Here is a 27483-nt window from a genome sequence, read left to right on the forward strand (position 1 = left end):
ATCGGGGCCCGGCACCATAAAACTTTCTCAATAAATTTTGTTTGCAAACATTTGTGAGAATCCGCCAGTTTGCAAAACACAATTTCTTTCATACCCTGATGAAATTAAAAGATAGTGACTTCAATGCTTAAATATAACACTTCAATATACACTATTTATAGGTTTTACGCGTACATTGACACGTGTGTGGTAATTGGTAGCTAAGTTGTCACTCGTTCGGGACAAGTAGTCACTCGTGCACATGGCCAGTTGAGTGCATATGTGGACGGATTATTATTTGGATTTCTATTCACTTGACAACGTGTGAAATTTTGATTTTGACAAAACATCTAAATAAAAGCTTAGAGGAGTTGACATGTTTTTTTGCTAAAACAAGCCCTATACAAAATTATAGATATCCTTGGCCTTGTATGTATAGTTTATCCACGAGGATGAATAAAAGTAAATTGATGAAATTTCACCTTAAGAGTAAAATGTATTGATTAGAAAGTAGTGATAAAAGATATCAGGTCTACCAGTATCATACGTTTTGAAGCCAAAATATGACTATTTTAATGTACTGGCTTTAGGTGAGGAGTGGTTTTCTGGATGTACATGTACTAAAGATTCTCACCTTCAAAACTAGACAGTTCATAAATCATTTGCTTTTAAAAGTCTGCTTTACAAATAGAATGAATGAAACATTGTAACGATACAATTATTATTTATCAATTCACATATCATAAATTATATTATTCAAGGATAGTAAATCAATAAAAGAACATTAATTCTACTGCTATAGCTCTCCCAAAACCTTAAAACCCAATGATTTATGTATATTAAACCCCTCTTTTTTCTTACCAAACATTCATATTTGTTATAAATTAAAAGAAATGATACTTTAGCCAATTTTTGCAACTCCAACAGTGTGATGTGATGATTTGGCCAGCTCTATCATGAGGTCTAAGGATTTCTGTATAAGATTTAGTTATAAAGACAAAGAGGAATGATTTTGAAAGGTGCATTACAAAATTAATCCGAGAATTTATTCAACATTAATTAAGCCATCCCAATGAAAAGTGATTAGATGTCAGCTACATGTATGTCAAGGTGAGCTGGGGTGATAAGCGCTCACCTGTGATTACTGACAAACCTCCAGGGTTCACTCAAAGGTCAAGCTATAAGTAATTAGATCCTTGAAACATTACTTTAATTAAAACATATTGTTATACCTTATATGTCACATATTGTTTCATAGGACAAATTCCGTAGTAAAACCCGAATGTTGTGTCCCATGCATAGAAACATGTACCATTCATTCAGAATCAACCAATCACAATTTGGTCCCAGCTGTAGTAGGATTTTTTATTCACCTACTCTTTCCTATATAGAAATTTTGACAGGCAGAGTCACAGTACATGTATTCAGATTTTTCTTGGAGAAATAGAGTTTAGAAACATTGTTCTTCCTGAGTGGTAATACATTCGTCTTTTAGACTTCTACTTATAATTATTTCTCCTTTTTATAGTTTTTCCATTTTTATGTTTTCGAAACTAATCTGAGTAATACTCAACTGATACCGAGAAGTAAATGCTAATTAAACATGTTATAGTTAAACCAATGGCAGAACATCAAGCGCTCCGTGATGATGAGCAGTTCAGCACCTGTTTCACATGGACACCCCGACCAGGAGAAGTTCGTACCACCAGGGGGCACTGGCACTAGCCCCCACCTTTTACTTCACCCACGAAAGAGAGTATCCTGTGTAAATCAGATGAATATGCTTTACCTTCAAGTATAGGTTGTTATTTTCCTGTAAAATACAGATGTAGATTTTATTGATGTAAAATGTAGAGGTATAGAATTAGGCTTAACACAATTTTTATAATATATTTTTTATAAGAGATTTTAAGATTGGTAGCCAAGGGATCAAAGCCTATATTGGCTATATATTGAAACGGCATCAGATTTCTACTGTATATAATTATACCCCTAAATGACATTGATAAACAATTACAATACGTTTAACTCTACAATACTTTGATGTCTGTATTGTGTTTTTTTACAGCATCTACAGAAGTCCCCAGGAAACTGTACAGCTTAGCCAAGGAAGCACTCCGAACAGTCCGTACCGGAAATCAGGCTCCGAATCACCGACCCCCATGACATGCAAGTTTCGTAGCCGACAGTAACCGAGAATTTTAGTTTCTATAATAGCCTAAACAGTGATCCTTTACGGAAACTGGACTTTAGTCAGGACCAATCAGATCCATTTGATACAAATAAACAGCGCCTAAAAGATAATACGCCAGCACACAAAATAAGGTTTTTAATAAATTCGAAGCCGATCAGAAATGGTAATGGGTGTGACCAAGCTGGTGTTTCTGAGGCAGGGATAGACTTGTACAATGATCTGAGAAAAAGGTGCGGACGAAATGTAAGCCAGAAGTATTTTTTCTCAGACTCAGAAAGTCGACCTAAACAGAAAGCATCAGAGGTGCAGAGCAAAATCCTCACCAAGTAAAAAACTGGGTCATAAAAGGTCAAGGTCAGATTTTTGCCGTTAAAGATGTTCAAGCTGATTCTGTAGACGGGAGATTCTGGATTCTGACAAGGCCCAGACCCTGGGAAGCAGAGGTCACAGTAAGTTCTTATGATTGGTATCTGTACTATGATAGTCTGTATATAAGCTTCATTTTAATTAAAGTCCATTAGTTCAATTATGATATATGGCTTATGGGTATTGTTGCTTATATTAAATCCGTAGTTAAATGGATTATATGTAAAAATTAATTTTGTATATGTTTATTTTAAATAAATTGTAAAACACTTGGAAACCAATGTCCTTAGGAACCACTGAGAGCAGTGTCATAAGCAGTATATGGAAAAATAGATGGCCCTGTGTATGAGACACGGTACAAACTTTGTTGTATTCACTTCTAATCTGTATGAAAACTTAAATTGATTGTTTATAACCAAATAAGAAGAAATGAAAAATCGTCGGAGATCTGCAGCACCTTAGAAGGCTATTTCCCCCAGCCACAACAGGGTCAGTCTCTCATCAATTATTGTCATCTCAAGACTTCCATACCTATTGCCAATCTAGACAAGGTCAGTATATATCTCTCCACTTTACTTTCACCTTGGTCCCCTATGGCATTGCCACCACTCTTTCTGGAGAATGCCCAATAAAAATAGTTACTTAACTTTTCAGGCGAGGAACGCCCTATAAAAATAGTTACTTAACTTTTCAGGAGAACGCACAATATAAAAATGGTTATTTAATCTTTTCAGGAGAACACCCAATAAGAATGTTTTCTTACCAGTTCAGTTATATCTCCTACCTGACCTAGACCCTTTATACATTGCCAATTTGTTAACACAAATTTTTTCAGGAGAATGCCCACTTCAGTATTGTCGATATAGGCCCCATTTACAATAATTAACTTTTCAGGAGATATACCCACTTCAATATCTCAGAGGCCTCTATACATGATTTTGCTTACTTTTAAACTTTTCATGGAGACTTGCCCACTTCAGTAATCTGCACAGAGGTCCCGTTACATGATTTGCTACTTTTACTTTTCAGGGAGAATGCCCACTTCACAGTATCTTAGAGGCCTCTATACATGATTTGCTACTTTTTCATCGAGAATGCCACTTCAGTATTTCAGAGGCCCATTTACATGATTTGCTACTTTTAACTTATTCAGGAGAATGCCCACTCTTCAATATGTTCAGAGGCCTCTATACACGATTTGTACTTTTAACTTTTCAGGAGAATGCCACACCTTCAGTATCTCAGGAGGTCCCTTTACATGATTTGCTACTTATTTAACTTTTCAGGGAGAATGCCATACAACGATTTTGCTACTTTTAACTTTTCAGGAGAATGCCCACTTCAGTATCTCAGAGGTCCCTTTTACATGATTTGCTACTTTTAACTTTTTCAGGAGAATGCCCACTTCAGTATTTCTGAGGCCCTTATTGCTGCTATAGAACAGATGAAGTGGAACCATATTATTAGGGCCCCACACGCATGAGGAGGACGAAGGGGACTCTGACGAGGAAATCCAGGAACTTAAACAACGAATACGAATTAACGCAAACGAGTAAAGGGGTTAAAGGATGTTAGAGAAGTATAACCTTTAAGTTAAAAATAACGACTCAGTATGTTAAATGGAATGTTAATATATAAAAATGGGATTGGAGAATGCCATTTTGATTAAATTCTAGACATGATATTCTTTCAGATATAAAATGTTAAAAATAGTGCCAACATGAATACAAAAATGGGAAACTTGTAATTTTAGACAGGCAAGTATAGAAAGTTACAATCTTTAATTAACTACAAATTCTTAAGATATTAGACCCAGGAAAGAGCTTCAGCGTTTAAGTTTTTCAAAATATCATAAATCCAACCTCACTAATATTACTCCAGCACAAAAACAAGCAATAGCTGACAGTTTATTTGTCCATTTTGTGACTCTATGCGATAATTGATTCTGTTACTAAATAGAACATTAGTAAGAAAATGCAATGAACCCATCTGAAAACGCTTCTGGTTTCTGATTTTAATAATTTCTTATCCTGTGTTCATGATTAAGGCGAATTTAATATATACAATTTACATTCATTATTATCAAAATTTTTACTGCTGTACATGATGTTTTCATGTATAATAGTAATCGTCACTGTACAAAGGGGATTAGGGGAGTAATGGGAGACAGTATAGTACAATATATATTAAAGGCATAAAGAGGTGATTACTTCAATTGTTGACTATTTATTATTACAATGCCAATTTGTGTGTGCCGCGACTAAATTACAGAAAGGACGAGGAGGTTTCCCTGCCTTTAGTGATGGGAGGACAGAATAGTAAGTTTGGATTGTATACATTTGTCATACCTGTAGTTCTGTAAATCTGTAAACCTGCGTATCACAGAGGATTTGTTGGTGCACAATTTATTTCTTTATTCTTATTTTCACTTACTTTTACTGAAGTATACATATTGCAACAGTTTTTTTTTGTCACATAGATTTTTTCAATTAATTTTTACTGACTTTGATTGTGCTATTGGAATGTTTGTAAAATATGCAAATGTTATTTGCTTTTGGTAACATATTTGATATCTTATTGATATCATTACTTTTTATATGCTGTCAAAGGTTGTTCAGATGTCTGGTATTGTAAACAGAAATAAAATTTATTTGACTTATCAGAGTTTTGTTGAGAAATAAAAATGAGTAATGAGCAATGTAAAAGGATGCAAAGTTACTGTGATAGAAATCGGAAAAAAAAACTTATATTATGTCACGAGTGAAATTAAAATATCAGTTTATCACAAGTTTTTAATATCAAGATATTGAACAACATGACAGTACTGCTTCAAATGATTGCTTTTAATTAATACCAAACTACGAGGCAACTATTTTCATCTTGAATTTATCATCTACATTTGATCCAGGAGAGCATCGGGTAATAATTCTAAATTTTCAATTCATGGACTTCTTAGTAAAGAGATAAAGGAAATAATATGTCAATATTGAGATAGGCCCAAAAATGTGGTTGGCAAGTACAATTTTTACTGTTGAATAGTCCCACCTTCTGGTGATGATGATGTCATATGTTTGATGTAAATTAATTATATACAGCACGTCTATGTGCTTGTATTATTGCTACAATGGGTATCTGGTATACTAATATATGTTAGGACTTGGGCCCGACAATGACACATCTAGTGGTGACCAAGTTGTTTTTTGTGTTGTCCCAAATGACCACGTGGTGGAAACTAATTCAACAGTACGACTATAATGTACTCAAGTTGATTTGGTATCATAAAGCCTGTATATTCATCTACATAAATAAATTCATCTCAGACAGGTATATTTTATTAATGTACCCTTTTTCTTTTATATTGAGGGCCTAGGAATTAACAAAACATATGAGGGGAAGGCTATTCTTGTATAAAGTTACAAAAAAACGGGCTTAATTTTTGAAGTAAAAAGCATGATTTAGTTTGAAGATATTGTTGATACATGATGCGATCAATGTATCATGAATAGTTGTGTTAAAATGTTGTTTGCCGTGTTTCTCTTTGTGTAGCCACTACCCAGTCAGAGCACATCTTCTCCTCTCATGTTCCTCTGTTCGACTTCGCCAGAATATCCAGGTTGGTGACGTCTCATTCTCACAGAGAGTGATCTAAAATAATTCCTCCAACTATACAATATACAATTGATCACATACGGTTTGTCATTGCACTTACGGTGAAGCATAAAAAGGGGACTTCTTACGCTCTTTTAACAGCGTATTAAAGTAAAATCAGAACTCGCGACTCTTGAACGACTGAAGTTAAATTAGCACAACTGACACAAAGCTAAACTAAAATTAGAACTCTGACTTAAACAATATCTCTCTGTTTTCATTCATGACAATCCTTACCGATCACTGACCATACACTATTCTGTAACATGAAAAACTATATCATATGCCTCCGACGGTGCCATAACCAACAAGATGCTTTCTCAGCAGCTTCACACACCAATTCTCCATCAGCCTTGACATTGTTTTTCACTGACATATATTGGATCTGAAAATTCGATGTTTTTACATATGAAATTCTATTTTGACAAATATTTGTGTTTCTTTGTGGATGGGGCCAAAAATTATAAAACTTATCGCTCCAGGGTTAATATTAGTACACGTGCTGAAATAAAAAAATGCAAAAATATTACTTTGGGCGCAGTCACTGGCTATCCACAGGCCAGAATAACATGATACAATGATCTTTTTACTGACATATACTGTCGTATCTGATAAAATGTTCCCACACAGTGTCAGTGAGGTTTCCTGATAATACTATGAAAAAGTAAAAATTGAAACTGATTCTGTTTTACAGTAGCAAGTATTGTTATAAAGTAATAATTGTTTTGATGTTACCACCAATAACCCTATTATCAATATAGTTTTTATGGTTAATCAGTAACAAAGACAAAAAATTAATTGTATTTTTGAATGTGTAGAAATTATTCATGTTAAGAAAGAAGAATACAACTTGAATCCTAGATTTTTTTCAACTCAATTTAAAACAACTTTCAGAGACATAACACATTGACAAATTTTGATTTTGATTTTATTATTTTCTTTTATTAAATTTTCAGACAGCTCAGAATCGAGTGATTTGGATGAAGGAAGAATAGAATTATCAAGTAAGTTAGATTTATAATTAGTTAATAGATGAAGAAATTGATAAACTGATTGGATTTTTCTTACAGATTAAGAATTCATCTCTGTAAATAATGGAAGTATTTTCATTAGATAAAAGTTTTATATTTTAAAGTCATAGCTAATTATGATAATTATATTTCCAGTGACAGATCAGGATGTTAGTCAAAACCAGTCCAACCTGTCGCTGTTATCATCTCAAGGCTTGTCTTTATCTCTGGCCTCGCTCTACTTTCAGGTAAGTAAGTTATCATCTCAAGGCTCATGGTTGTCTCTATCTCTGTTATCATCATCAAGGTTGTCTATCTTTCTTTCTGCTCCTCGCTCTCGCTCTACTCAGGGTAGAGTTATCATCTCAAGGCTTGTCTACTCAGGTAAGTTATTTCTGGCCCCTCGCTCTCGCATTACTCATAGTTTTAAGTAAGTTATCTCTCTCAAGAAGCTTGTCTCTATCTCTGGCCTCACTCTACTCAGGTAAGTTATTCACTTTCAAGTTATCACCTCTACAAGGCTTGTCTTTATCTACATTTATCTGGCCTCGTCTCTTTCTCTCTACTCAGTAAGTAAGTTCTCATCTCTTAGGTAAGTTATCATCTCAAGGCTTGTCTTTATCTGGCCCTCAGACACTCTACTCTAGGTATTGTTGCTCTGATCGGCTTCATCTCTGCCTCAGTAAGTAAGTTATCACCTCAAGCTCTATTTCAGGCTTAGTTGTCTCTTATGGCATGTCTATCTCGGGCCTCGCTCTACTCATGGCTTGTAAGTTATCATTCATCTCAAGGCTATGTCTCACTTTATCAGGTACAGTTATCTTCTGGCCTTTATCTCTGCCTCCGCTCTACTCAAGGTAAGTATCATCTCAAAGGCTTGTCATCTCAAGGCTCAAGGCTTGTCTTTATCTCTGGCCTCGCTCTACTCTGGTAAGGTAAGTCTTTATCTCTGGCCTCGCTCTATCAGGTAAGTTATCATCTCAAGGCTGGCCTCGCTCTAACTCTAAGTTATCATTTCTCTTTATATCTGGCCTGGCTTTATAGTAAGCTCTTGTCTCTATCTCTGGCCTTGCTCTACTCAGGTAAGTTATCATCTCAAGGCTTGGCTCTTTATCTATGGCCTCGCTCTACATCAGGTAAGTTATATCCATCTCAAGGCTTGTCTCTATATCTCTGGCCTACGCGTTTACTCAGGTAAGTTAATCTTCTCAAGGCTTGTCTCTATCTCTGGCCTCGCTCTACTCAGGTAAGTTTCGTCTCATCTCTAGTCCTCTCGCATTACTCAGGTATGTTTTCTCTGGTTCTCCTCGCTGGCTACTCAGGTAAGTTATTCATCTCAAGGCTTGTCCTCTATCTCTGGCCTCACTCTACTCAGGTAAGTTATCATCTCAAGGCTTGTCTATCTATTCTCTGGCCTCGCTATACTCAGGTAATTTAATCGTCAGCAAGGCTGCACTTTCTCTATCTCTGGCCTCGCTCTACTCAGGTAAGTATTATCATCTCAAGGCTTGTCTCTATTTCTGGCCTCGCTTTACTCAGGTAAGTTATTATCTCAAGGCTTGTCTCTATTTCTGGCCTCGCTCTACTCAGGTAAGTAACTCATCTCAAGGCTTGTCTTTATCTCTGGCTTCGCTCTATCTCAGGTATAGTTATAACCTCAAGGCTTGTCTCTATTTTCGGGGCCTCGACATACTCTACTGGCCTCGCTCTACTCTGGTTAAGTTATCCCTCATGGACTTGTCTTATCTCTGCCTGGGGGTAAGTTATCATCTCAAGGCTTGTCTTTATCCTCTGGCCTCTGGCTCTATCCAGGTAAGTTTTCATCTCAAGTGCTTGTCTTTATCTCTGGCCTCGCTCTACTACAGGTAAGTTATCATCTCAAGGCTTGTCCTTTATCTCTGGCCTCGCTCTACTCAGGTAAGTTTTCACCTCAAGGCTTGTCTTTTATCTCTGGCCCTCCGCTCTACTCAGGTAAGTTATCATCTCAAGGCTTGTCTTTATCTCTGGGCCTCGCTCTACTCAGGTAAGTTATCATCTCAAGGTATGTCTCTATCTCTGGCCTCAGCATCTAAACTCAGGTAAGTTTCATCTCAAAGGCTTGTCCTTTTATCTCTGGCCTCTCCGCTTTACTCAGGTAAGTTATCATCTCAAGGCTTGTCTCTTTCTCTGGCCTCGCTCTAGCTCAGGTAAGTTATCATCTCAAGGCTTGTCTTTATCTCTGGCCTCGCTCGAACGTCAGGTAAGCTTATCATCTCAAGGCTTTGTCTTTATCTCTGGCCTTGCTCTAAACTCAGGTAAGTTATCATCTCAAGGGCTTGTCTTCTATCTCTGGCCTCGCTCTACTCAGGTAAATTATCTTCTCAAGGTTGTCGCTCTGGCTTGCTCTCAGGTAAGTTTATCATCTCAGGCTTGTCTCTATCTCTGGCCTCGCTCTACTCAGGTAAGTTATCCTCTCAAGGCCTTTCTCTATTCTCTGGCCTCGCTCTTACTCAGGTAAGTTATCATCTCAAGGCTTGTCTCTATCTCTGGCCTCGCTCTACTCATGGTAAGTTTAATTCATCTCAAGGCTTGTTTTTTCTCTGTGGCTTTACTCTATCTCTGGATGCCTCTGGACTCGCTCTACTCAGGTAAGTTTTCATCTCAAGGCTTGTCTTTATCTCTGGCTACACCTCAGCTTTACATCTCAGGGTTAGTTATCATCGTCTCAAGGGCTTGTCTCTATCTTCTCGCCTACACTTTACTCAAGGTAAGTAAATCATCTCAAGGGTGGTCTCTATTGATGGCCTAGCTTTACTTAGGTATGTTATCATAGCAAGCATGTCTCGGTATTTCTTGCCTCGACTCTAACTAAGTGTAAGTTATCATTTCTTAAGGCTTGTCTTTATCTCTGGCCTCGCTCCTACTCTCAGTAAGTTTTTATCTCTAATGTTTGTCTTTATCTATGGCCTCACTGCAACTAAGGTAAGTAATAATCACAAGGCTTGACTTTATCTCTGGCTCTCGGGTCACTACTCAGAGTAAGTTTTCACCTCGAAAGGCTTGTCTTTATCGACTGGCCTTGCTCTACTCAGGTTAATTATATCATCTCATAGGCTTGGTCTTTATCCTCTGGCCCTGGTTACTCATGTTTTCTCCTCAAGGCTCTTTATCTCTGGCTCGCTCTACTCAGGAAAAGTTATCATACTCTCAGGCTTGTCTTTTATCTCTGGCCGTCGCTCTACGTCAAGGTAAGTAATCATCACAAGGCTTAGTCTTTACTCTCTGGGCCTCGCTCTACTCAGGTATGTTATCATCTTCAAGGCTTGTCTTTATCTCTGGCCTCGCTCTACTCATGTAAGTTATCATCTCTAAGCTTGTCTCTTTATCTATGGCTCGCAATCTTCATCATGTAAGTTTTCTCTCAAGGCTTGTCTCTAACTCTGGCTCGCACAACACATGGAAGTAATACGATCTCATGGCTTGTCTCTTTTTCTGGCCTCGGTCTATACTCTGGTTAGTTATCATCGCAAGGCCTTGTCTCTATTTCTGGCCTCGCTCTTCTCAGGTAAGTTATCATCTCAAGGCGTGCTCTCTATCTATGGACTCGCCGAATCTACTCTGGTAAGTTATTCGTCTCAAGGATTGTCTCTATCTCTGACATCGCATTACTCAGGTAAGTTAGCATCTCAAGCTTGCTATTTTATTGTCAGGTAAGTTATGTTTATCTCTTGTTCCTCGCATACTCAGGTAAGTTTTCATATCAAGGACTTGTCTACTATCTCTGCCTGGCTTCTACTCAGGTTAGTATCCTTCTCTCGGTTTCTGTCTCTATCTATGGCCTCTTTTCCTCAGTAAGTTATCTCAAGGCTTGTCTTTATCTTGAGGCTCGCTATATCTCTGGTAAGTTATCATTCTCAAGGCTTGTCTCTTTATTCTCTGGACCTCGCATCTACCTCCAGGTATAGTTATCATCTCATGGCTTGTCTTTATCGCCCTCACTGCCTCGCTCTACTCAGGTAAGTTATCCTTCTCAGGTCTTGTCTTTATCTCTCTGGCCTCGCTCTACTCTGTGTATAGTTATCATCACACCTCAGGGCTTGTCTCTTTATATCTGGCCCTAATCTACTCAGGTGTAAGTATGTCATCTCAAGGGCTTGTCTTTTATTCTCTGGCCCTCGCTCTACTCTAGGTAAGTAATCATCTCAAAGGCTTGTCTTTATCTCTCGGCCCTGCTCTACTCAGGTATAGTTATCATACTCAAGGCTTGTCTCTTATCTGACGCCTCTCTCTACTCAGGTAAGTTATCATCTCAAGGCTTTGTCTTTATCTCTGGCCTCGCTCTACTCAGGTAAGTTATCATCTCAAGGCTTGTCTCTATCTCTGGCCTCGCTCTACTCAGGTAGTAAGGTTATCATTTCAAGGCTTGTCTTTATCTATGGCCTCACTTTTCTCAGGTAAATTATCATCTCAAGCTTTGTCTTTATCTCTGGCCTACGCTTCTCTCGCCTCACTTTACTCAGTAGGTAATCATCTCAAGGCTTGTCTCTATTTCTGGCCTCGCTTTACTTAGGTAAGTTATCATCCTCAAGGCTTGTAACTCTATTTCCTGGCCTCGCTCTACTCAGGTAAGTTATTATCTCAATGCTTCGTCTTTTAGTCTCTGGCCCTCGCTCTACTCAGGTATATTAATCATCTCAAGGCTTTGTCTTTATCTATGGCCTAACACTTTCTCAGGTAAATTAATCATCTCAAGGCTTGTTCTCTAATTTCTCGCCTCTGCTTTACTCAGGTTAAGTAATCATCTCAAGGCTTGTCTCTATTTCTGGCCTTGCTTACTCAGGTAAGTTATCATCTCAAGGCATGTCCTTTATCTCTGGCCTCTCGCTCTACTCACGTATAGTTATTATCTCAATTGCTTGTCTTTATCTCTGGCCTCCGCTCTACTCAGGTAATTAATTCATCTCAAGGCTTGTCTTTATCTCTGGCCTCGCTCTACTCAGGTAAGTTATCACACTCAAGGGCTTGTCTTTATCTCTGCCTCGCTCTTACTCATGGTAAGTAATCATCTCAAGGCTTGTCTTTATCTCTCTGCTCTACTCAGGTAAGTTATTATTCAACGCTCTCTGGCCTATTCTACTCAGGTAAGTTATCACAGGATAAGTGTATTCTCAAGGCTTGTCTTTATCTCTGGCCTCGCTCTACTCAGGTAAGTAATCATCTCAAGGCTTGTCTTTATCTCTGGCCTCGCTCTACTCAGGTAAGTTATCACCTCAAGGTTTGTCTTTATCTCTGGCCTCGCTCTACTCAGGTAAGTTATCATCTCAAGGCTTGCATCAGGTTCTTTATCTCTTGTCTTTCATCTCTGGCTCGCTTACTCAGGTAAGTAATCATCTCAAGGCTTGTCTTTATCTCTGGCCTCGCTCTACTCAGGTAAGTTATCATTTCAAGGCTTGTCTTTATCTCTGGCCTCACTTTACTCAGGTAAATTATTCATCTCAAGGCTTGTCTCTATCTCTCGCCTCGACTACTTTATCAACTCAGGTAAGTAATTATCATCTCAAGGGTTGTCTCTTATTTCTGGCCTCGCTTTATCTTAGGTTAGTTATCATCTCAAGGCTTGTCTCTATTTCTGGCCTCGCTCTACTCAGGTAAGTTGTCATCTCAAGGCTTGTCTTTATCTCTGGCCTGGCTTTACTCAGGTAAGTTATCATTACAAGGCTTGTCTCTATTTCTGGCCTCGCTCTACTCAGGTAAGTTATCATCTCAAGGCTTGTCTTCTATCTCTGGCCTCGCTTCTCTACTCAGGTAAGAGTTATCATTTCAAGGCTTGTCTTTATCTATGGCCTCACTTTTCTCAGGTAAATTATCATCTCAAGGCTTGTCTCTATCTCTCGCCCCTCACTTTACTACAGGTAAGTAATCATCTCAAGGGTTGTCTCTATTTCTGGCCTTGCTTTACTTAGGTAAGTTATCATCTCAAGGCTTGTCTCTATTTCTGGCCTCGCCGCCTACTCATCAGGTAAGGTTATTATCTCAATGCTTTGTCACTTTATCTCTGGCCTCGCAAAATCTACTGCAGGTAAGTTATCATCTCAAGTCCTTGTCTCTTTATCTGATGGCCTCCACTGTTTCTCAGGTAACTTATCATCTCAAGGCTTTGTCCCTCTATCTCTCGCCTCACTTTACCTCAGGTAAGTAATCATCATCAAAGGGTTGTCTCTATTTCTGGCCTTGCATCTTACTCAGGTAAGTTATCATCTCAAGGCATGTCTTTATCTCTGGCCTCTGCTCTACTCCCAGGTAACGTTATTATCTCAATGCTTGTCTTTATCTCTGGCCTCGCTCTACTCAGGTAAGTAATCATCTCAAGGCTTGTCTTTATCTCTGGCCTCGCTCTACTCAGGTAAAGTTATCACCTCAAGGCTTGTCTTTATCTCTGGCCTCGCTATTACTCAGGTAAGTAATCATCTCAAGGCTTGTCTTTATCTCTGGCCTCGCTCTACTCAGGTAAGTTATCACCTCAAGGCTTGTCTTTATCTCTGGCCTCGAATTATTTTACTCAGGTAAGTTAATCATCTCAAGGTTTGTCTTTATCTCTGACCTCGCTCTACTCAGGTAAGTTATCATCTCAAGGCTTGTCTTTATCTCTGGCCTTGCTCTACTCAGGTAAGTAATCATCTCAAGGCTTGTCTCTATCTCTGCCTCGCTCTACTCAGGTAAGTTATCATTTCAAGGCTTGTCTTTATCTATGGCCTCACTTTACTCAGGTAAATTATCATTTCAAGGCTTGTCTCTATCTCTCGCCTCACTTTACTCAGGTAAGTAATCATCTCAAGGGTTGTCTCAATTTCTGGCCTCGCTTTACTTAGGTAAGTTATCATCTCAAGGCTTGTCTCTATTTCTGGCCTCGCTCTACTCAGGTAAGTTGTCATCTCAAGGCTTGTCTTTATCTCTGGCCTGGCTTTACTCAGGTAAGTTATCATTACAAGGCTTGTCTCTATTTCTGGCCTCGCTCTACTCAGGTAAGTTATCATCTCAAGGCTTGTCTCTATCTCTGGCCTCGCTTTACTCAGGTAAGTTGTCATCTCAAGGCTTGTCTTTATCTCTGGCCTTGCTTTACTCAGGTAAGTTATCATCACAAGGCTTGTCTTTATCTCTGGCCTCACTTTACTCAGGTAAGTTTTCATCTCAAGGTTTGTCTTTATCTCTGGCCTTGCTTTACTTAGGTAAGTTATCATTACAAGGCTTGTCTCTAACTCTGGCCTCGATCTACTCAGGTAAAAATGTTTTGTTTTTTTTAGTGTTTTTTAAGTTGATCAAAATTTGATGTGATCGGTTTCCAATATATTAATGTGCAAAAATTACATTCTTTTTTTAAAAAATTTCCACAAATCTTCTTGGAAGTTGATAATAAAAAAATCAATTATTTTCCTTTTTTATAATTTCAGATGCAGATATACAAAAGAGCAACCCTAGTTTAGAAAAGCAGAGGTAAATTTTGCCTTAGTTGCTTTCTATGTATTAATGTCATTTATCATTAAAAGAAATGTCAGTTATTTTCTTTCCGATACATGTATATAGCAGTTAAGGATTTTTAACTATTTACTTAGACATTTTAATGTCAGTTTATATCTTTCCGATACATGTATATAGCAGTTAAGGATTTTACTATTTACTTAGACATTTTAATGTCAGTTATATCTTTCCGATACATGTATATAGCAGTTAAGGATTTTACTATTTACTTAGACATTTTACTATCCCACTGCTCTATGTAATAAAGCTCATTGTCTAGCAGAGTTTTTTTACACATTTTCCTCTACTTATCCTCTATGAAGCTCATTGGATTGTAGGGTTTTTACTCATTTTTCTATTTTTCCTGATTCAGCTCGTTGGATAGTGGTGTGGTTTCTCACTCGGCTGAGTCTGTGGCTATTTCCCTGCTGAAGAAGTTTACAGAGAAACAGTTGCCGAAGGCATCAGACTTACAATGGCTGGTTACCGGAATGTGATGCTCCGCAAAAGGTACAAAAGTTCAAGTTTTATTAAATCATAAAGCTTTAAATACATAATATTTAATGGACGTAATTCAATAATATGGAATATTGTGCCCCCATAATCTGCCAATTTTTAAAACTGATTTATGGATTGATTTATTAAATTTTTGAATTGCAAAAATTGAGTACGTCTCTTGATACAATTTTCAGCATAATTTTGTGTATTGTTGTACCTGCAGTTGCCATGGAAAATAATGTCTTATTGTTATATATGCAGAGGTGATGCAGCTTTATCTACTCTGTCCAGCAGTCACTTGTTATTATGCTGCTATACTGATATATACCTAGCAGTCAATACCACCAAACTTTTAAAGACCAGAAAAAGTCTGTTAATGTAGAGTCTGTAGGGAAGATGTTTACCATGTGATAATGTAGAGTCTGTAGGGAAGATGTTTACCATGTGATAATGTAGAGTCTGTAGGGAAGATGTTTACCATGTGATAATGTAGAGTCTGTAGGGAAGATGTTTACCATGTGATAATGTAGAGTCTGTAGGGAAGATGTTTACCATGTGATAATGTAGAGTCTGTAGGGGAGATGTTTACCATGTGATAATGTAGAGTCTGTAGGGAAGATGTTTACCATGTGATAATGTAGAGTCTGTATAGGGAAGATGTTTACCATGTGATAATGTAGAGTCTGTATAGAAGATGTTTTATAGGTAGAGTCTGTAGGGAAGATGTTTACCCTGTGATAATGTAGAGTCTGTAGGGAAGATGTTTACCATGTGATAATGTAGAGTCTGTAGGGAAGATGTTTACCATGTGATAATGTAGAGTCTGTAGGGAAGATGTTTACCATGTGATAATGTAGAGTCTGTAGGGAAGATGTTTACCATGTGATAATGTAGAGTCTGTAGGGGAGATGTTTACCATGTGATAATGTAGAGTCTGTAGGGAAGATGTTTACCATGTGATAATGTAGAGTCTGTAGGGGAGATGTTTACCATGTGATAATGTACAGTCTGTAGGGACGATGTTTACCATGTGATAATGTAGAGTCTAGGGAAGATGTTTACCCTGTGATAATGTAGAGTCTGTAGGGGAGATGTTTACCATGTGATAATGTAGAGTCTGTAGGGAAGATGTTTACCATGTGATAATGTAGAGTCTGTAGGGAGATGTTTACCATATGATAATGTAGAGTCTGTAGGGAAGATGTTTACCATGTGATATGTGAGTAATTACCGTGATATGTAGAGTCTAGGGAAGATGTTTACCCTGTGATAATGTAGAGTCTGTAGGGAAGATGTTTACCATGTGATAATGTAGAGTCTGTAGGGAAGATGTTTACCATGTGATAATGTAGAGTCTGTAGGGAAGATGTTTACCATGTGATAATGTAGAGTCTGTAGGGAAGATGTTTACCATGTGATAATGTAGAGTCTGTAGGGGAGATGTTTACCATGTGATAATGTAGAGTCTGTAGGGAAGATGTTTACCATGTGATAATGTAGAGTCTGTAGGGAAGATGTTTACCATGTGATAATGTAGAGTCTGTAGGGGAGATGTTTACCATGTGATAATGTAGAGTCTGTAGGGAAGATGTTTACCATGTGATAATGTAGAGTCTGTAGGGAAGATGTTTACCATGTGATAATGTAGAGTCTGTAGGGGAAGATGTTTACCATGTGATAATGTAGAGTCTGTAGGGAGATGTTTACCATGTGATAATGTAGAGTCTGTAGGGGAGATGTTTACCATGTGATAATGTAGAGTCTGTAGGGGAGATGTTTACCATGTGATAATGTAGAGTCTGTAGGGGAGATGTTTACCATGTGATAATGTAGTAGAGTCTGTAGGGGAGTCTGAGATGTTTACCATGTGATAATGTAGAGTCTGTAGGGAGATGTTTACCATGTGATAATGTAGAGTCTGTAGGGAAGATGTTTACCATGTGATAATGTAGAGTCTGTAGGGGAGATGATGTGTAATGTACCGATGTGTGATAATGTAGAGTCTGTAGGGGAGATGTTTACCATGTGATAATGTAGAGTCTGTAGGGAAGATGTTTACCATGTGATAATAATGTAGAGTCTGTAGGGAGATGTTTACCATGTGATAATGTAGAGTCTGTAGGGAAGATGTTTACCATGTGATAATGTAGAGTCTGTAGGGAAGATGTTTACCATGTGATAATGTAGAGTCTGTAGGGGAGATGTTTACCATGTGATAATGTAGAGTCTGTAGGGGGAGATGTTTACCATGTGATAATGTAGAGTCTGTAGGGAAGATGTTTACCATGTGATAATGTAGAGTCTGTAGGGAGATGTTTACCATGTGATAATGTAGAGTCTGTAGGGAAGATGTTTACCAGTGATAATGTGAGTCTGTAGGAAGAGATGTGAATGTAGATGTAGGGGAGATGTTTACCATGTGATAATGTAGAGTCTGTAGGGAGATGTTTACCATGTGATAATGTAGAGTCTGTAGGGGAGATGTTTACCATGTGATAATGTAGAGTCGGTAGGGGAGATATTTACATGTGATAATGTAGAGTCTGTAGGGAAGATGTTTACCATGTGAATAATGTAGAGTCTGTAGGGAAGATGTTTACCATGTGATAATGTAGAGTCTGTAGGGGAGATGTTTACCATGTGATAATGTAGAGTCTGTAGGGGAGATGTTTACCATGTGATAATGTAGAGTCGGTAGGGGAGATATTTACCATGTGATAATGTAGAGTCTGTAGGGAAGATGTTTACCATGTGATAATGTAGAGTCTGTAGGGGAGATGTTTACCATGTGATAATGTAGAGTCTGTAGGGAAGATGTTTACCATGTGAATAATGTAGAGTCTGTATGGAAGATGTTTACCGTGTGATAATGTAAAGTCACACATTGTGTTTGTAATGTTGTAGCTACTTCCACTGCCAAATTCCTACCCCATATCACCAGATGACGGGGAGAATGCTGAACTTCTCAAGTCTAATTCTTTAAAGGTAACATAATTTTGTATATGGTAAAACTTATCAAGTCTGGTTCTTTAAAGGTAATACAATCATGTATATGGTAAAACTTATCAAGTTATGGTAAAACTTGTCAAGCCTGGTTTGATATTTAAAGGTAATACAATCATGTATATGGTATAACTTCTGAAGTCTGGTTATTTAAAGGTAATAAATGTATATAGTAGAACTGAAAATTCATGCATGTTATTTAGCAGAATTAGTACTGAAATAGACTGTCAAGAATCTGTAAATGCTTGGTGTTTTCTGAAAAGGCTGTTATTTCGACATTAGATAAAAGTCTATAAGTTATGTTATTACCTTACAACAATTCAGATTAGAAAGGAAAGACTTGTTAGAACATTTAATTATAAACTTAACACCTTTAAAATGATGTTGTATAGAACTAATGGATGTTTGGGTGTGACTTTGTTGTAATACTATATTCGACCCAGTAAGCGCCCAGGGCATTTGAAAATTTGAAAAAGAATCATAAACAAAAGATGCCAATAAGACAAAATTATTACAAATCTATACAGTTTTATGTAGTTTTGGTCTTTATCTATGCTTAGGCAATTGAAATTAAGGCCTCAAAATGGGTGAGAAGCGCCTTTAGGGACATGGGCGCTTATTGGGTCAAATACGGTACCTACATTATTGTTGTGTTGTGATTCAGATGAGGCTTCGGGGTAACTTGGAGTGGGCCCCTCCCCGGCCACAGATTATATTTAATATCCATCCTGCTCCAAAGTAAGTAACTGAACAAGAAACCTGTTAGAATTAATCAGGAAAATTAATTGACTGAAAGCCTCTATATCCATATCAACATATGATACATACATGGAATAAAATTATCATTATGAGCCAATGCACTATAACATACAATAGCTATGCAGCTACTACAAATTATTAACTTCAAACAATTTACATTTGTAATAAATAGTATTTCCAAGTATTCTTTGAGCAAAATCACATGTTGTGGTAAATGATACCACTGCTGATAGTCATTCTAATTCTTACCACTAAGTCATCATATTTATCATCTTTCTTTGCATTCTCGTTTACATGTAATTTTTTTCTATATACATGTATATTATTAACACCACATAGGCTGCTGTCTCCCTATATATAGCTATATATATATAGCTAGTAGATACAATATCATGTTTTAGTTTTTGTAATTGAATGATAAATCATTTTTATGTTTCAATGCAATGGAAATACTGGGTATGTTTGGTATTAATCAACAAAAGTTTATTTGTTTCAAAACAAAGTCTGTGTTTGAATAAATGTGAATTTGAGTGAAAAAAAATTGACTGAAAGTTTACAATATAGTAATGTTTATTCCTGTCAATATGAATGTATTACATGTTTGTTCTTGTTTTTCGTCGTATTGTTGTGAGGGCCATATGTAAGATATGACTTTACTAAATATGTAACCCTTGTGAAATAAAGTTTTTATTATTATTTTTATTATGTTACTGGTTTGTCTATCAAAGTGGCATAAAGTCAAATATTCGTTAGAACATGGTCAGAACCCTGATTGTGATATCACTTATAATTTTGATGTCAAAATCAATATGTGACATAACATGATTTCCTTGTTCTGTAAAAAACTAAAATTGTAGAAACTATGATTTTGATGTCAAAATCAATGTGTGACATAACATGATTTCCATGTTCTGTAAAAAATTAAAATTGTAGAAACTATGGATTTGTCCTCTGTATACTCCTTATACAGAGAAATGATTGTAGTGTTCCTTTTCTGTTTACAGAAGAAGTACCATCATGGCCAAACAGAATTATATGTGTGCTGGGTGTGGTACGCGGGTCGAACAAGGTGAGAACTACACAGTTTGTATAGGATTTGGATACGTTATCAGGTCTCTTCATTGTAATTGAAGTCAACAATTCCTTGGAATAGTCAAAGTCAAACCTCATTGGGTTCCAGTTCTCTGGCTGATTAAGTTTCACATGTTACTTGTCCTAAATGTGAATTCCTCAGAAAGTCATACTCACATATCATTTGTTTTATATTATTATGGACTGTCAATCAGATTTTTTTATCGAAATTTAAATTGTAGTTTTTGAATTCCGGTAGCATGCCATTTGTCTCGTGTGATAATTAAAAGTAATAAGATATTATATATCAATAGAAGTCATTACGTATGTTCACACAAACAAATAATTGGAAATAATATTGGAAATTTGCCAAACCTTGATCCGATATATAAAATTAAAGTGTTATATGTTGTGTTTTTGTCATTTCAGGTTATATAAGACGATTCCGTTATTGTGAATATCTTGGGAAGTACTTTTGTCAGTGTTGTCATAGTAACAGTTTATCATACATTCCTGGACGGATATTAAGACGTTGGGATTTCAAAAAGTATTATGTGTCAAACTTTTCACGTGATTTGATATCAAGAATCATTGGTGATCCGTTATTCAATCTGACGGATATCAATTCTAATTTGTATCGGCGAGTCCGAGCGTTGGACAATATTAAGGATCTGCGGACACAGTTGATACATCTGAAAAACTTCCTCAGGATTTGTAAAAGGGCTTCCAGGTAAGTCTACAGGGTGTATAGAGTGATTACAGAATGTGTTATGGTGCTGATCCTGATGCTGGGGACCATTTCACATATCATGTGATACCTGGTAACATTTGTGCATAACTTTTGTTTCCATTAGTGATTGAATTACACTAAAAGATCATATCCGGTGATGAAGTTATATTTTGTTTGTATTCTTTTTCATTGTAAAAGATTGATTTGTCAGTATAATAGGGAAATACAATCAAATTTTGTCGTTAGCACAAAAACATGATTATGGTAAATTCTGATAAGGGGAGATAATCGCTACAACTTATCTTAATGTTTCAGTGTGCTTAGTGATGTGGAACAACTCCAAGGTCATTGGACAGATGATATACACCTGTACTCGTTATCCGACCTTGTGCAGGTATTTTAATTGATACATTCTTCCCATTTGTCTGCCTGTTTTACTCGAATTTTACTTGAAAACCAATACACCAATGATTGCCAATAAGTTATTGTATGTAGATGTATATACATGTAGTGGAGTCCTATAGGAATCATAGTATCCATTTGTCTGACTGTACATCCTAAATTGCTTTAAGTTTTACTCGGAACAGACACACATATTTATTGCCAATAACTTATTATATGGAGATGTGCAAATGGAATTAAACTTTTCCTGAGAAACTAAAGAGGGTTGTCTTGACCCCTATCTTAATACAGTGGAACCTCCCGAAACCGATCATGGTCGATGCATATAATTTTCGGCCGGTTTAGAGAGGGTTCGGTTTGGAGAAGTGAACCGAATACCGATCATCACGATCCGGATTTAATCGATCGGATGTCGTTTTTTACATTAGTGCACCGCATGTATGCCTAGTGTTCGTTAAAATCGACCGATATTGATTGTTAATGTGAATGTTATCACAAAAGAGAGAATCATGCGTTTAAAAGGAATGGATTACAGCAAACTTGACTTTGTTACCGCTTATAAATGTAGTTTAGTTAGTTAGTTGTGTGAATGTTCTTTGGGATGTTCTCGTCTGCAACCTACATACGACCTATCGCTTCCGGTTACGTCAAGAATCAAATTATATGGTCTAATTACATGATGATCAGTCGATGCCGGTCATTATATGACATAGTCATTTTCTAAATCAATACATGGCTTCGGCTTCTTCAATCCGATAATTTACGTTATCCGACAACTACATATGTAAATAAAAAGAAAAAACGTGTGATTTGAATACGAAACTTTCTCTTTATTACTAGCTCTGCTTGTTTTCCTACAGTAAACAAACCGCGTGCACATGGTAGACCTTTGTTAGATATCTAAACAATAGGCATGATTAAATAATTACACCACCATCTCGGGTATAATTACTGTGTACCTATAGCCTTCCCATCGGTATACATGCCCAAGGACATGGCATGCAACAACTATGGTACAGGTATGTGTGGTATTGGGAAGTTTTATATACTATTAATAAAGAGGATTTCACTCCGTACATGACATTCATGTTCGGTTTCTAGAGGTGATCGGTTTTGAGAAGGTTCGGTTTTGGGAGGTTCCACTGTAATTGTAAAATTTGTCATATAAACTGGTAGGAAAATACTGATCAGAATAATGTTTATAGAGAAATTAGTTTTACTTCGTTTGACTGTGACAGGTGAAATCTGGTGAGATGCTGACACAGCTGAGAAACATTGTAAATATTTCCATGGTTCACGTCCAGGACTGTGCTGTAAGTATACTTAAACATCATATAAATAGCTTAAAGTGTTTAGTTAGCTACAAATCCTTCAGAGTAAAACAGTATTGTCACAGATTCTGAGGCTGTAACAGAAAAATCTAAGCTTAAGGAACTCTCTTTACCTTTTGTGCTGATTACGTTTGGATAATTTCAATTCAAGTTCAGGTGATGAGCTGGGCCTCATCCTGGTCCATAGTTTGAGTTTGTCTTTTGGTTACCTCTCAACAAGGCTGGGATTTATATATGTGTATAGATATTTAACTGGTCAGGAATAGCCTGTAGGTTCTCGTTTAATTTACTGTTAAAGACTAATTAACAAACTGAAGTATATGATTTCTTTTCCATTATTTTGTACCTTACAGTTGCAAAATATATTGGGTTTGAATATTATGCCCCATTTCCATTAAATGGATCGGATGGAGACGAGGACCCATCTTATCTTGTCCTAGTTTGTCCTACTTTGATGTATCGAGGTGGGGATATTTATTTGTAAGGTCAGCTTTGATTACTCGCTAGTAATGATATGTATTTAGTCAAATTAGCAGACCCATCATTTCTAAAGGTCTGATTTCTAGTATTAGATTATCACACTTAATTTTTTTTTCTTCCCTTTGATAGTTTTGCCAGGGTCTTGGCTTTTTCTGTGAGATGTGCCATGATAAAGAAGTAATTTTTCCGTTTGAGCTACAGAAAGTCACAGTTTGTTCAGGTAAGCTACAGAAAGACACAGTTAGTCCAGGTGAAACTTGAAGGAAAAGTTGTCAAGTTACAGAACTTCATTATATATACATCATATATTATCAAAGTCATCATGTCATGTCATCAAATATTTAAATGTTCATCGCTATTTTGAACAAAAAATAGGTCGCTGTTACTATAAATAGAAATTGACAGTTATGGGTCCATCAATTCTATACCAGCTGAGTTAAATGACAAAGCTTTAACATACATGACGATGTGGAAGGGGAGAGCATTCTGCAATACCTTTGTTAAGGATGTATTCTTCTGAGGTTTCAGTCCCGTTTAAGTCTCGTTTCAACATAGATCAAAGAAATTATGAGATTTTCAAATATAATTTATCAGTATCTGTAGCAAGTTGCCTGATGCAAATTTTGTCAATAAAATACATTTCTATTTTTAGTAGATTTTTTATACAGGGAATTTAAGAAATGGTCCATTTGGCGGCCATTTTGAAATTGTGTCTTTTTTCGCTTCAAGAAGAGCCACACTTTTACCATTTTTTACTGAAATTGTTTTTACTTAAATCATCACTGCGCCAGCATTTTTAGCTGTATTCAGCTAATTTTTGCTGCAAATCGTTACTAGGTCCGTAGTTATTAAAATATTGAGCATTAATATGTGAAACAATACACTTTTGCGACTTTATTTTTACATTTAATAGTAATTTGGGCACTTTTACTTTTTACTCTAAAATACTGAAAAATAACAAAAATTCAAATGGGGCAAAAAAGTAAGCACACACGGACCCCCAATTTTTCTTCCTGATTTAGAAAGAACAACCGTTTCCCTATTGATATGCAAAATAATAACAAAAGTTTAATACCAGAACTTTTTCTATAAAAGATTAAATTTGACAAAAATGGCTGAAAATGGTGCATTTTGTAGCACAAAATTAAGGGGTTGGGGTAGCATATGTTGTTATTCTGAGAAAAAATATTAGTCTAATTGATCAAAACTGGTATATTTTTAAAGAAGACAACTAGAAAATGAATTCTACAAACATTCATACATATCAAACACCTAATTAGGAAATTATGGCTTTAATCTCTATCTTATATGGTCAAAACGGCAAAGTCTACATAAAATACAATATTTTGTCAACTAGGTGTCTTTGAGTGACACAAGCTCAAAAACGAGCACACGGACATATGTTTTTCTTTCATTTTCTTTTATGGTATGAACTCCTTTTTCCAAAAATCTATATGAGAAAAAAAGTTTAATACAAGAAAATTTTGACTTCTCAGAGGTGTACATCCTTAAGTAAATCTTGAAACAAACAGTTTCTATTACCTTACTGTTCTTTGATATTATATAATATTACTTTGCTGTTTTCCAGGTTGTCGTGCTTGCTACCATAAGTCTTGTTTTATCCCTGACAAATGTCCAAAATGTGCAAGAATTGAAGCAAGGTAAGACTGCATACAGATCTTGACTTAGTGCAAATATATATATATAGTGTTATTAGTTAGTGTTTTCTCGACATATAATGGTTTTCTTTAATTTCATTTGTATACTTTTAAAAAAGTGGTTCTGTTACTGCTAAAAATGTATTGAAATCACACACTCCAATGTGAAACATAACAATGATTTTCATGTCTGAGTAGTTTTCTCATCTTTAAGAAGTTCTGATGGAGGTTACATTTGTGATATAGTTATTTGACCTTTTTTGAAAGATAAATAGTTTGAAACAAAAATTTAGAATTTTGTTAAAGTTATCTGTTGCGTACCAATAGTTTGTCAATTTTACATTTAGGCGTTTGAGGTTAGCTAAAGAGGCTTCCACAGATGTAGAGGAACTGGATGAGCAGAATGAAATCGACGATGGATGACATATGGAGTTAAATGATGTGTTCTTTGTTTTTATAAAATCGGTGATGTTGACTGTGATATTATAATACAGGGGTTATGAGGTCCCAACAGGTAATGGGTTAAGTACGATTTACAGTTGATAGGTCCCACTTTCCAGTGATGGTGACATCATCTGTTGGCGTGAATTTTGTGACGTCGTAATCACCGGAAGGTTACACTACTGTAAACCAACTTTCCTTCGTGTGTGATTTATTTTCGCAAATTTAGTGATCAAGGTAAATTCGCAAATGTAAATCTCCGCGAAATAATATCTTAGACCATTCTAGCACAATTATATTCAAAGATGACTCAGTTAAATTTTAAATCCGCAAAACATTTTCTCTGCAAAAATGTTTTAAAACCAAATTAGCGAAATTTAGTAGCCGTGAAAAAGTAAGTTTACAGTAATCAACAGGTTAGACTAATTGACGGTAAATTGTACTTAACTCATGTCAATTGGGATCTCAAAATCCCCATACTGTTGGTCATGATAAGTTTAATATGGGTAATCATGTGCGTATAGAGGGATATCAAAAATATTGCTTTTAGTAGGGTTTTCCATCTTCTTGAATTTATTTACTCCCTTTATGCGTTAAATTTCATACTGTGTAACTAGTGAGAACATGCTTTAGGAAAATTTTACCAGTAACAAATATGGTAATTACGTAAAGAAAAAGTTTTTCATTCATATCAAGGTTTGAAAATGTTGACTTTATTTTGTCAATGCCAGTAATTCTACTTGGTATATCAGCATGCTTTTACTGATTTTTACTCCAATACTTTATTATATATCAGTTACCAGGTAGTTTGTTATTAAAATGATATGCTACGGTATAAATTGAGGTCAATATCATATGTCTTCCATGTATACTATTAGACTATTCAGCTCATGATCGTAATTATTTAATTATCCTCACTTTTGCCAGCTTTTAAAGTGCTATCCGGGTATATTGTTTATTTATTATTTGATAACTTAGAATATTTAATTTATTCTGGTATAGGTAAAAGTTAATCTGAAAGTAAAAAGTGTTATTACCATATTTATTATTTAAGGCACCAAACTATGAAATCCTTTTCTACATGTTTTTGTGTCCATACAAAATTCTTGGTTTACATGAGGCTTTGAAACTCCATTCCGCACCTTTGATATACACATGTAACTTTTTCAGAAATTACTGAAATCCTAATTCTTTTATCTCATTCCCCATGAAGACAAATTTAGGCTCTTCTACATTTGTAAATCAACGACTAGACCAGTCTATTATGAAAATTTAGAGGTGTATAAGTTAGAAATTTTGCTTTTCTGAACCCAGCTTAAATGAAACTAAAAACTTCTTTCTTTTTTGTTTATTTCCAATCCTCTGTGTTCAGCTTGCCATCCTTCTGTATTTTGTCAGTTCTAGTCTCATTAAACTGATGTCAAATTATATTGAGTTGTGCTTTAACTAATCGTTTGTGTCCTTATAACAAATGAAGTCTTTTACTTCCTAAGCAGATTATTTATATACCCAATCCTCCCCATAATCAGATTTTAGGCAGGTGCAATTTCTATAATACCTTTGTTCATTGAGTGTTTTTGCTTGATCAATAAATTGTTAATGATTTCACATATTATTTATTTATTAAACAACCATGCATTACGTTAAATGAAAACATTTTGTTGTTTTAATTTGAAGATGGTAATGAATGAGTCATTCATTTAGTTTGAATTGATCTGAGGTAACACATACACTATAACCGCCCATTGCTGAAATGAGTACAGAATTCACCGTAATAAGCGCCTAGGGTACTTAAATTATAAAAAAATATACACTAAAACCGCCCATTGCTGAAATGAGTACAGTATTCACCGTAATAAGCGCCTAGGGTGCTTAGATTATAAAAAATGGGACACGTTTTAGGAAACCAAATGTAAGTTCTGGACCAAATAACTTGAGATTAATCGTATGTACACAGAGGGTTACATGGGTACATGGACTTAACTTTTAGGTGCGACTTATTAACCTGTGCGACTTATGTGTGTACGAAAATTGAAAAAAAATCGTAAAAAGGCTTTTGCGACTTATACACAGGTGCGACTTAATGTCCGGAAAATACGGTATCTATCACAGCAAACATTGACATGGCTTCTTTCCTTTGAGACGACTTATTACGTCATGAATCACATGACTGTGAAACACTCATGCAAGTTTATACACATGCCCTATGAAGAATGTAATTTTGGATACAATTCCTATGTTACAAGCATCATATAAAATATTGTTTAATCTATGGGATGGGGTGTTTATACAATGTTCAGCTCCTTATAGGAGAATAGGAAAGGGGCGCTAATTACGGCAATTACGGTGATACGATAGTGTCTCAGCTGATGGTTCCATTAAGTGCCATTCTGATCAATCAGAATTACTTCGTTTCACT

At 36.2% G+C, this 27483-nt stretch overlaps 1 pseudogene; it reads left to right on the top strand.

Moving 5' to 3' along the window:
* Positions 1-1624: 1624 nt before the first annotated feature.
* LOC138308062 (run domain Beclin-1-interacting and cysteine-rich domain-containing protein-like) lies at positions 1625-26718 on the top strand (annotated as a pseudogene).
* Positions 26719-27483: the final 765 nt, after the last annotated feature.

Source organism: Argopecten irradians, chromosome 14 (assembly GCF_041381155.1).
Source record: "Argopecten irradians isolate NY chromosome 14, Ai_NY, whole genome shotgun sequence".
In the NCBI taxonomy this organism is placed as follows: Eukaryota; Metazoa; Mollusca; class Bivalvia; order Pectinida; family Pectinidae; genus Argopecten; species Argopecten irradians.